A 10,000-nucleotide genomic window follows, 5' to 3' on the forward strand; every position below is an offset into this window, starting at 1 on the left:
GCAAAGCATGTAAATGAAGACGGTTGTAGCATGAACACTAATTACATATCAACATGATACAGTATGGACTGCACAGTGAATGAATATTATATGACTGTCACACAAGGTGACTGTCATTCATATCACTTGTCTTGTCAGGATGAAATAGACAAACATGGGTGGATTACTTTCAAGCAGCTTTATTATATGCAAACATCAGGAAATGAGGTAAATAACTTTAACTTAGATAAACATATAAACAGACTGACTATCTCATACATGTTCACTCTCTGGCTGAATTCTCAAAATAGCACTGAAGCTAGCACGTGCTTGCTATTTATATGCACATTCAGGCCTTGGAAATGCTTCTTAAAGGCACAACACACACACACACACACACACACACACACACACACACACACACACACACACATATTCTACAGTGACATAAGAATGGAGAAGATTCTTTGTGATATAACCATCCTGACATGTACAATGAAGAGAACATCTATAGGGATGTTATATACAATAGCGGTTAGGTGCATATTGTGAAGCTGTGCAAAATAGGTTGCCTGAATATGACTGTAATGTCAGCATAGGTTTCAACCAAGCAGGACGCATAGCAGCAGGCTAATGGACAACAGTAGACAGAAGCACAAAATCATAAACAATATCTGAATAATACAACCAGTAATCCCACGTCTCTTACATAACATATGTGATTGTGAGTGATCATAGATGGTTCTGCATGAACACACTTGTACAACTATTATGACTTGTCAGCAATCTATTAGGGGAATCAAGCACACCATCCTGACACTGTAACATCTTCTGGAGGTGTTAGGAGGGACACTGCTATACCTATATGTGAGATTATGATCAATCCAGGCTAATTGACAGGTATGCATGTCATGTATATATGGCACAATCCACACTATCAGAAATATAACCCAAGTCATCAATGTTGTCATTCAGCTATGTATTTACTGTGTATATCACAGGAATACGTATTACACATGCATCTGGTATAACACCTTAATGGGGGTTCCGCACCATCAGACACTAATGTTTATGCAACAAAAAGAATACTTAGGTATGGCAAGTAAGATGTATGGGAGCTCACTGTGGCAAATGTGATGCACTTAAGTAATACTTCCCTGGAAGATGCGTAGGAATTGACATTAAAAATGGTGCATTGTACTCAGTTATTGGTGTGATTAAGGCTGTGAACTATGGAAGTAAAATGGCCTCAATGTGGATGTCCTGCACATAATTAAGAGTTGTGTTATATACAAGGGAGGAGTCACCAATGTGGGCACATGCTGGTGGATGTTCCATATACCATCTACCTGAGTACACAGGTCACATATCACTTGATTTGCTCATAGGGGTGTGCTGTCTACATTATCATGAGGTTGTGCATTTGATTTTATAATGTAACAAATCCCACCATGATTTTTTTTATCTCACATGTCTTCATGGCTGTGGCAGCAATCCTTTGTGTGTGTTGATACTGTCTGTATTATTCTAATACCACACTTGGATTCAACGATTGTCCACAATCTGCAGACCTCCAGAAAGCTGTTTCGACATAGGTTCATAGGTAGGTACTAGGCTAGAGTATAGGATTGATCTAGGGCCTATAGAAGCCTAGCAAAAAAGGTACCCTGGCTTTCACCCCCAAGAAAATTATTTTCCTGTGCCCCTGTCGAGCAGAGCCACAGAGGTGATCCACGGAGTGAATTTCCTATTTCCCATCCAATCATTAAGATTTTTCTTGAAGAGTGCTAATGAGGAGCTTTGTTGATATAGATAGGTAGTTTGTTCCAGAGTATGGGAAGTCTGGGACAGGAATCAATCCCTCCAGCATGTTCTATTTATTGTGTTGACAAGGTTTAGGTCCGTAGAGCATGTATCGTGAAGGAAATGAGACTTCGTTAAGTGGAGCATGTCCAACAGCTTTGGGTTTGACATAGCTTTGTATGTTAGGCAGAGATCGCCTCTGAGTAGGTGATATCCGACGGAGTAAAGCTGACGTTTTTTGAGACGGTCTGCATAAGGCATCTGTTTGAGGCCTGTAATCTGCGGCCTTTCCAGTTGTTGTAGATGTCTTGTGAGGTACATACCAAAAGGGGCATTGTACTCTATAACGGGTCTAATGTGTGATGAGTAGAGGGGGAAAAATGACCTCTTTTTTCCTGGATGAGAAACCTTTTGTGATAAGATGTGCTGCGTAGAAGGATTTCCTGACTGCTGTGGTGATGTGATTATCAAAGGAGAGACTACTGTCCACCTCTGTCCCAAGGTCTTTTATCACACTTTCAGTGTTAAGTAGACTACCACCTATGTGGTAGCTTATGGGTACAGAGTTTTTACCAATGGGGATGACAATGCACTTTTTGGCATTGAGCTTGAGGCCATGGCTTTGACACCAGGCATCTGTCTCAGTGAGGCCCTTTTGTAGGATGTCCACATCGTTAAGAGTTTCAATTATGGCTCCTAGTTTGCAGTCGTCTGTGAACTTCATAGCCAAAGACCTTCTGTGCTAGCCTGTACTTCAGAAAAGTAGATACCAAACAGGAGAGGACCCAGGACTGAACCCTGTGGTACTCCACTTGTCACTGGTCTGAAGTCGGATTTGGAATTTGCTACTTTCATAGTGTGTGTTCTGTCAGTGAGCCAGTTGGCAACCCATCCTGTGACATAGGGATTTATACCTAGTTTAGTGAGTTTATCTTTAATTCCAGAGTGGGGGATTGTGTCAAAAGCCTTGGCGAGATCTAGATAGGCTGTGTGAACCACCTTACCCTCATCTATGGCTCTGGTGACTGCTTCAAAGAAGTCAATCAGGTTTAGGAGATATGATCTGCCTTTTACAAACCCAAACTGGGTGGGGTCCAGAGTTTGGAGATTACCAATATCCTTGTTTAAATGTTCCATGATGATACATTCCATGGCCTTGCAGACCAGGCTCTTTAGGCTAATGGGGTGGTAGTTCCTGGGGTCCATGGTGGCTCCCCCTTTGTGGAGTTGGATAAACGTCCCTGTGCACCATTCAGTCAGCACAAAGCCTTGGGTGAGGCTATGATTGAGCTTGGTGCTTAGGTGGGGTGCCAGTTCATTCTGTAGTTCATGTAGAACGCAACCTGGGATGTTGTCAGGTCCCATGGATGCTGTGTTCTTGGCTGTGGAAAGTGTGTTTTTTACCTGTGCAGCCATGATTACAGGAATTTGCATTCTTCCGGTATAGAGATGGGCCCTTTAGGGGGTGATGGGAAGGTAAAGATAGCACTGTACCTATCTGCCAGGATGTTGGCAATTTCAGTTGGTTCTCTATATTTAGTGCCATTGTGCTGTAACTCAGAGCAGATCTGAGTGTTGCCATTGAGATTCTTGACATAGCTATAGAATGCTTTGTGGTTGTCTTTAGAATCAGTGGTGATTTTGTTTTCATAACTAGCTTTGGAGGATTTTATGAGGAATCTCAGGTTCTTGCTGAGGCTGACCAGGGAGTTCTTCCAGTCACGGGATTTTACTCTTTTTTTCCAACAGTTTCTTTCTTCTGTTGTATAGTTTGTTTAGGGCAGGGGACCACCAGATTGTCTTCCTTTTTTTGAAGGATAGCATCTTTGTTCTGTTAGGGATAACATGATCCATGCACTCGTGTAGGTGCTTATAAAGTGCATTTGTGTAGGATTCAGCAGTCATACCTCTATTGTCCATCTGCATGGGTGTCGTGAAGTTTGCCACTTCTGTCTTAAGATGCTTGAAGTTGGCTTTGGAGAAATTTTTTATGGTGGTTTCCCTAATGGGGGTGGGAGTGGGATGTGGATGTCCAGGCTGATTAGCTTGTGGTCTGATCTGACCAACGCGGAATTGACCTCTGGTGTGGAACACTGGTCACCCATGTTGGTAATGACCAGGTCTAGGATATTGCTGCCCCTGGTGGGGGTGTGAATAAGTTGATCCAAGGTGTTGGAATTTATGAATTCCAGAAAATGTTGAGCAAAAGAGTTGGTACATGAGTAGTTTTCCCATTTAATGGTGGGGTAGTTGAAATCGCCCATTATTAGGGTGTTGGGTTGTACCCTATTATTTTCCAGTATTTCAAGAAATGAGGAGTGGGAATCCTGGGGCATGGTGGGGGATCTGTAGCAAGTTACAGTTTGGATTGCGGTCTTTCCCAGAGTTAGTTGCACTTGGATAATCTCGGATGCATTATGCTGAGCAACTAGCCTGGAGGTGCGGATATCCTTAATGAATATGGACACACCTCCACCTTTAGTGTTTCGGTCCAGGTTAGGTGGTCAAAAGGTGTGATATGAATTATAGCTTGGTAATGCAGGAGTGCTCTCTGGAGCCTTGAACCAGGTCTCTGTCACTGCACAGATTTCGATGCTCTCCATTTTAAGGAGTGCCTCGAGTGAATGCATTTTGAGGTTTAGAATTCTAGCACTGAGTAGCATTGCCCTCAGATCTGGCTTGCTTGTACCTGTTACGGTGGTGAATTTGTCATTTGAACCTTGCCTAAAAAAGGCACTATAGGGGTGGAAGAACCTTAGTCAGTATCCAGAATCCCAAGGGCGACAGGTGCAGGCCATCTCTGGCAAAGCATTGTGGTCTATCGATCATGTCATCCCAGGCAGACAGATACTGGATCCCCTTATAATAACACCAGAAGCTTAGCCAATTGTTGAAGTCAACCATTTTGTCCTTGTACTGTGGTATCATTCTGAGTGATGGCAGGATGCTACTCAGGGCTAGGGTCATACCTGCCTGGGCTACAGGATTGGACAGCTCCTCCATATCTCTTTTCATGTAGTGCAGGGAGGTACATCTCAGGTCATTCACACCAACATAGGATGTGTATGTCATTCTTGGGGTACATGTCAGTACATCGACAAGTTAGAAGATCGACATCCACTTCACCGACACATGAAATAATCGGCACCGCAAGTCACGGACATTTAACAGGTAAGAAGTTTAAATTTCGCTAATCATGCCTACCATGTTTTAGTAAGTGTGGCAGTGTTATGCATGTGTGGTAGGCATGATTAGCGAAATTTAAACTTCTTACCTGTTTAATGTCCGTGATTTGCGGTGTCGATTATTTCATGTGTCGGTGAAGTGGATGTCGATCTTCTAACTTGTTGATGTACTGACATGTACCCCAGTCTTGACATCTGTGACTTAAATAGTGAATAGGAAAGGGCCTTGCACACAGCCCTGAGGTACAGACATGATCACTGGACTCTGGATATAGGTCACTTAACATACTTCAAAATATTCACATCACATATGTGATCCAGACATCCAGTGGTCTACCTACTTGGTGATATGGGTGTTTATGGCCACTTGTGACAGTGTTGCAGTAACACCTCAGTGTGTATTTAAGTCAAATGCCTTGGCCTGTTCAAGTTCCACAGAATGATAGCATTGTCATCATGTATGCCCTTGTTGATCAAGACATCTATCAGATGCAACAGACATGGATGTAGCTTGAATAAATCACACCTGTCTTTCACACACAGCCAGGTTATTACCTGTGTCCATTTAGAAAATGACCATTATGACATACTGGTCTACCTCACAGATAAGGAGAGTCAGGATGTGTCTATACATGCATGCATGCATCAGGTAATGTTCCCCCAGTCAGATGAATGCATGTTGATGTGCACCTTCTATAGGAACATATTCTGTATGAAGCCTGTGTTGAAGTATGCATCCAACCATGTCTGGTAGGTCCATGTTTTGAGTCATGCTATAGTCAATCTATGATGTTTTCATGGCCCATTGATTCTGAGTTATTAGCTGTGCAGAGTGCACAGATGTGCTGCTATTCTTAGAAACTGAATAATGTTTGCATGTATAACTTAGCTGATGGTCAGTATCAACAGGAGGGTGACAAATGAGATAAACTGTCAGTTAGTGGATTGTCCATTTCCTCTGGTTGGGTATGTCTGTTAGTATCCACATGCAGATCTGTGCTTAGTTGTGTATTCAACTTAACATTCCAAATGTATTGGAATAAATGATTTGTGAAAACACCCCCAACTACAACCTTGGTCATGCATCATGTGCTACACACTGGTACTGTTCACAAAGTAACTGTACCAATGTCACATAATTACATTAATTGTGTTTTATGGAAAAGCTGTGTTTGAGCAGCCTGATGCCATATCAAGACACACTACAGATCAGTTGTTTGTGGCTCATGCAGAACATTTCCTGACATAAATACTAATAGTCACACAATGGTGATGCTGACCCCCTCAATAATCCTTGGTTATAGCAACACAACTGCACATACAATAAATTCTACAAGATTTCAATTGTATCAAAACATAAGATATATTGTTGTGTATATCACAGCATAACAACATGTGTATGAGATAAGATTTACATGGCCATATAATCAATATGATTTTATAGTGATGTGTGTCAAAGAGCATTTAATGATGGTATATAGACACTTGCACACCTATGCCATACTGCAATTGTCAGTGTGATTGTGGAATGTGAACTGTGTCGATGGTTGATCTGCTCCACTACAACAACATATGTCCTAATACTCCAACAATATACATACAAGTTTATCAAACCATGTCACTCACATCATTCAGCAACTACCATACTGACTCTGTCATAGTTCATGTTGGGGTGAATTACTTGAGATGTACCTCTCTGGACTCTATGAAGAGACACAAGACTGAACTCTCAGATTATGTGCATGTAAGACCCTAGCTCTAAGCAGTATTCTACCTTCACCCAGGATGATGCCACAGTATAAACAAAAATGATCAACTTCAACAATTGGCTTAGCTTCTGGTGTCAGTCCAGGGTATCCAGTATGTCTTAGCCCGGGACAACAAGGTCAACAGGCAACATTGTTTTGTCAGAGATTGTCTGCATCTGTATCCTCCAGGCTGTCATATGCTAGCCAAGTCACTTGCCTCCTCCATAGTGACCTTTTTAGGCTTTGTCAAAGCAACAAAAGTTCCGACATAACTAAATCTACTAGTGGCAAACTCAAGATTCTGCTGGGTAATGCTAGGAGTCTAAACATGAAGCTGCACCTGGCAAAATTGGCAACCTGCTAGCTGACAGAATTTGAGCAATCTTCACCCCCCTGGTGCCAGCAGCCATACCCCAAAGCATTCCTGACACCTGCCCTCTGCTTAGTATCACTAGACATCAAATCATATCTGCTCTCTCCAAGGCTAAAAACATGGCCTCAATTCTACTAGATAAAATCCCAGGTTGCTTACTAAGAAATCTAAAACAGGACCCAATAGACCCATTTAGCATCCTCTTTAACTATAGCTTGAGAACTGCCCCTATTAAGCAGAGTGTAAAACAGCAACAGTAATCCGTTACACAAAGGGGGATCATCAGCCAACCCAGGGAACTATAGATGCATAAGGCTAACCAGTCTCATCTGCAAGGTCATGGAAAGAATCATCATGAACCTCATCAACAAGGACATAGTTGACTTTAAAACTATAGACTCAACCCAGTTTGGCTTCATTAAGGATATATCATGCTTACTAAACTAGTAGATGTCTTTGAGAAAGTCACCAAAGCCCTGGATGAAGGTAAGTTAGTGCATGCCACCTATCTTGATCTGGCGAAGTCTTTTGGCACAATCCTCACTAAAGTATCATTGAGAAACTCTCCTCGCTGGAGATTAACCCTTATGTCACTAGATGGGTAGTTAATTGATTCACTGATAGAACATATAATGTCAAAGCTGATAAATTAACCTCCACCAGTAGAGCCATCACCAGTGGCGTACCACTAGGATCTGTGCTGGGCCTTTTAATGTTTGGAATCTTTTCCTTGGAAGTCCAGGCTAAAGTATACAGCCTTTGACTTATCTAGTTTGCTGATGATTCCATGCTGGTTACAATCATTGAATCCGCCAACAATGCTAATATACTATGGGAGGGGAGAACAGTCAAATGACTGGAGCCAAAGTCACAGTCTAAAACTAAATGCAAAAAAGTACCATTAGCAATCTTTTTGGCAAAGTGGAATTCCCCACTAAATACAGTATTGTCAACACCCCCCTAAGCTCAAACCCAGTGGTGCAAGACCTGAGAACACAGGTAAATAGTAATTTGAACTTCAACCATGAAATTTCCACAGTGCTAAGGAAAGTCTTCTATGTTGTGCACCTCATAAGTGAGGGCATCACATCCAGGTCTGAGGATGTTATAACACCACTGTACTTGACCCTCATCAGACCACTAATAGAGTACAATGCTGCCTTTTGCATGTACCTCACCAGACACCTGTAGCAGCTGCAGAGACCACAGGGGTCTCTCACCAAGAAGTTACTGGACTTCCAAATCATGCCATAATGTACATGGATAGACTGAAAGCTCTGTCGCTATACTGTGTATCGTATAGGCTGCTGAGAGGTGACTTGTTACCCTGCCCTGATGAAAATGCTGCACATCTGCAAATCTAATGGCACAAGAGTCATTCACTAAGGATCTTTACCTATCCTGTGACATTAGCAGAATGTGCTTAAGGGACAGATATAGCTGATGACATCAGCAGAGTCTGGTGAGACAAAAATGGTAATAACAGTGTCTGACATGCTGGTGTAAAATGGTCTCTCTAATGTCAAGCAAATGCACAAACACACTTGTACACACACATGGACTATAGTGAGAAAAGAACCCCTACCTATCAAAGGTACACCAAATAGAAATCTCTGTATGCAATATCCACATCACAAGTCTGAATTTGAGAGTGTCAGAAAGCACTTTATAATTGATGACATCAGCAGTATCTGGTGAGTAGAAGATGGTAATAGCATTGTCCCACATGCTAGTGTAAAATGCTAATTTTACTGTCAACCAAATGAATAAACACACACACACACCAGTTGACTGCAGTGAGAACAGAATCCCTACCTAAATAAGTACACAGAGTAGAGAACCCAGTTCTTGACACAAGCGCCACAACACAAGTCAGACTTTTACAAGGATGCAGGAAACTTTATAGTGGATGACATCATCATTGGATGTTTGACAGAATATGTTGGGATGCCTGAATGAAATGGATGTGTAGGCATGTGCAACTGTCAACATATTGGTATTCCATGGGATTGCAGTGATGACTGCAGAATACACAGTTATGCTTTTCTGACTAGACAGACAGACACACACACTAATTGAGTGTAGTAAGATTAGAACCCCTACCTAACTACACAGACTAGAGAACTCAGTATTTAATGCAAGTACCATTGCACAAGTCTGCTTTTTACAAGGCTGCAGGACAATTTATAGTGGATAATATCATCATTAGATTTTTGAGAGTAGATTTTGGGAGGCCTAAATGAAATGGATGTGTAGGCATGTACAAATGTCAGAACATTAGTATCCCATCAGATTGTAGTGATGATGACAAGATATACAGTTATGTTCTTCTGACTAGATAAGTAGACATGTACATACACCAGTTGTAGTGAGATTAGAACCCCTACTTACTATACAAACCAGAGAAATCAGCACTTAACACAAGTGCCATTGCATATGGCTGTCTTTTATAAGGCTGCAGGACACTTTATTGTAAATGACAATCAGTGGATGTTTGAGAGAAGATGTTGGGAGGCCTGTCTGAAATGGATAGCTAGTCATGTACAACTGTCAAGATATTAAAGATCTTCATGTTACAAGATTGATGAGTGTGCAAAATAAAGTATAGCATTTGCTGTTATGTTCCCATTGTGCAGGTATACCCTAAAAATACAGCTTTACAAACTTTGTGAAAACAGTTGTCCACCTTACTACAAGATGGTGCAGTGATGCAGTGGTAGCATTGTTGCCTCATAGCAAGAGGTTCTCTTGTTCGATTATTGGCTAGAGTGCCTTTTGTGCGGAGTCTGCATGTCCTCCCTAAATTTGCATAGATTTGATCCAGTTTCTTCTCATGTTATAAAGACGTGTTTGGAGTGTTTCTCCCTGGGCCTCCTCTGAAAATTGGCTTTGTTCCAAGTCGGATTTTCCCG

This window comes from Protopterus annectens, chromosome 15.part0, assembly GCF_019279795.1.
Source record: "Protopterus annectens isolate FY-2018-M chromosome 15.part0, PAN1.0, whole genome shotgun sequence".
Taxonomy (NCBI): domain Eukaryota; kingdom Metazoa; phylum Chordata; order Ceratodontiformes; family Protopteridae; genus Protopterus; species Protopterus annectens.